The sequence below is a fragment of the Belonocnema kinseyi genome, chromosome 9, assembly GCF_010883055.1.
Source record: "Belonocnema kinseyi isolate 2016_QV_RU_SX_M_011 chromosome 9, B_treatae_v1, whole genome shotgun sequence".
In the NCBI taxonomy this organism is placed as follows: domain Eukaryota; kingdom Metazoa; phylum Arthropoda; class Insecta; order Hymenoptera; family Cynipidae; genus Belonocnema; species Belonocnema kinseyi.
Window position 1 is genome coordinate 94,697,992 of NC_046665.1, and position 2,876 is coordinate 94,700,867.

The window sequence follows — 2,876 nt, forward strand, 5'->3', positions numbered from 1 at the left end:
TATTTCAACGATTTCAAAGGAATTTGGTAATACTTTCAAACATTTTGAAATATTTCGCAGAATTTTAATTATTTTCCTTGATTTTCAAAAAATGTTAAGTATTTTACGGTTTTCAATAGGATTATAAAGGATTTTTATAAGATTTGGAAGACTTTATGACATTACAAGGATTTCCACAGTTAATAAATGTTTTATTGAAATTGAAGAGATTTTAAAGATTTCAAAGTAAGTTTCCGTATTTTTAAGAGTTTCATGTGACGCCGTAGTATTTAAAAATATTTGAGTAGATTTCAATATATTTTACAAAATTGCAAGTGATGCAAAAAGATTCTCAAGAATTTGAAATATTTCAATGAATTTTAAGGATTTTCAAAAATCTCATAAGATTTTCAGAAGTTTGACGGAATTTCAATGATATTATAGATTTCCAAGAGATTTTATGAGGTTTTATTTCATCGAAAGATTGTGATTATAAGTAGAAGGAAAAAATTCACGTAAAGATGGTTAAGAACCACATTCTATTAACTTAATGTGCCTGACAAAGCAATATCTATTATTGGCATCTATTTAATTGGCAATTAAATGTTTATGTCTGGCAAAATATTGTTTATACCTACTTAAAACTAGTTTAAATGTTTTTGCGATAAATGGCTGTTCATTAAACATGTTTGAAGACAAATAGTTTTGTTGTTTATTTCCTGTATTTCAGAAGTTTTATTTCTTTTATTCTTTCATAACAATATTAAGTGTAGTGATTCCAGTAAAATTTAATTATTTAGGCTGACCATATAAAGACCACGGCTACTGAAAATAGATTAAAAATATTTATTTGAAAAAATGGCCATATAACGCGTACGGGGTGCTAATTTTTTTTATTTTACGGTGCCAACATTTTCCATTATTTCCCACCAAAAATAAAACAAAAATACTAATTAGGGAGAGAAAGAATTATATTTGTTCTAGAAAAAATGTACAATTAAATCAGCGACATTTATCCTTAATAGAGCTACCTAAATTTTCAAAAAGGAGCTAGCGATATAAATGAGCTTTTTCAAGAGATTTTCAGCAGAACTTATTCCAAAGATTATTATTAATAAATCACGTAAATATTAAGAACAAATAAGCATTGAATAGCTGAATGTAAAATGTTAAAACTTGAATTATAGCGCTCTTGTGACGATTTGCAAAAAATATTTATTAAATAATTATTTTTAATTAATTTACCTACAAACTGATTTCTTGGCGCTTGTGTAAGAAATAAATTACCTTCATTCAATGCGTTCAAGTTAAAAATTGGAAACTTGAAATTTCTTCGTATTTTATATAAAGTTGATTACTTTGTCTCTAAATAAACACAGGCACCTCCAAATCAAATTCTAAGAATATGCTGATAATGCACATTTGCAAATTATATTTAATGTAACGAACAATGGACATTTTTGTCAAATTAATAGAAATTATTCTTATCAGCATAACGGATTCAAGACATTCTTTTGCTATACATTTTTCAACTTTAAAAAAAGCGAATTCATCCTAGAATTGTTAAAAAATTTGTTAAAACATGTAAATGAATAAAAAAGCCGGGTTTCGAATTTTAAAACTTTTTTTACGACCCTTATCAAAATAATATTGAGTAATCTCATTTCACAAAATTGAATAAGAACTTCTTATAACAGCTGTTGACTCCAACGTATGTTCTCCATTTAAATTTATTTGGAATTTCAATGATTCTAAATGAGTCACATTTACTTTGTCGTAGCAAATCACACTCATTATCAATATCTGCCCAAAAAGTGCACACAATTTTGAATTTATTATCCATCCTACCCTAAAAAAAAATCGACCTAATATGTATGTCTGACCTAATAAACACCATATCTCCTGATAAATTACTTCTTTTTTAATTCTTCAGAATTTACATGGTATACAATTTTCCAATTTAATTCGTATAAATTACCTATATTATTTATGTCTGACCACATGACATTTATTACTACTGGAAACTGAAAAGGACAACCACCCGTCAAAAAAAACCCTAACTAATACTTGATGAAAAAGTGTACACAAAATGGAATTTATCTGCTTTCCCACCCTAACAGAAAATCCAGCTAATATTTATGTATGTTCCAATCCATACCAAACCTGCTGATTAATCACTTCTTTTCCGATTCTCCTGAATTTAATGTATCAAAGATATGAAAATTAAGTTCATATAAATGACCCTTATTCATTAGATCTAGCCAAATGGCACCCATTACTACTGAAACTCGATTTAAGAAACCTTGCAGTTACAAAAAAAAGTCTAACCAATGCTTTACGAGAAATTGTAAACAAATTAGAATTTATTTTCGATCCTATCCTAAGATAAAATACATTAAATTTTTGGAAAGTATCAGTCATGACCATACCTACTTCCATGTGAAATCTTTGCTTTCTAGATTTTAATTAACTTAATTAATAATCTAAAATTCACCTTGATTCATCTAAATGACACATATTAATCATTTTCGATCGAAATCACATCCATTGCTATTTAAATCTGATTCAAGCAATCTTCCAATTATAAAAATGCCTCTAACCAATACTTGACGAAAGGGTAAATAATTTAAAAAAGAAAAAAAATGAAATGAATTCTACTTTCAATGAATAATTAGTTAAATAAAAGAATAATTTATTCTTAACTAAGACAAGTAGTAAAAAATGGTATGTACGTGGTGTAAATATGTTAACTTTTCTTGAACGTTCAAGGCTTTCAATTATTAAAAAAGTAATTATGATTATTTACTATTAATTTATGAATCCGAAAGCTAAATAAATGGAATCATTAATATTATTTTAATTCTCTTAAAATGTAGAAATCCTCTAATCACCATAAA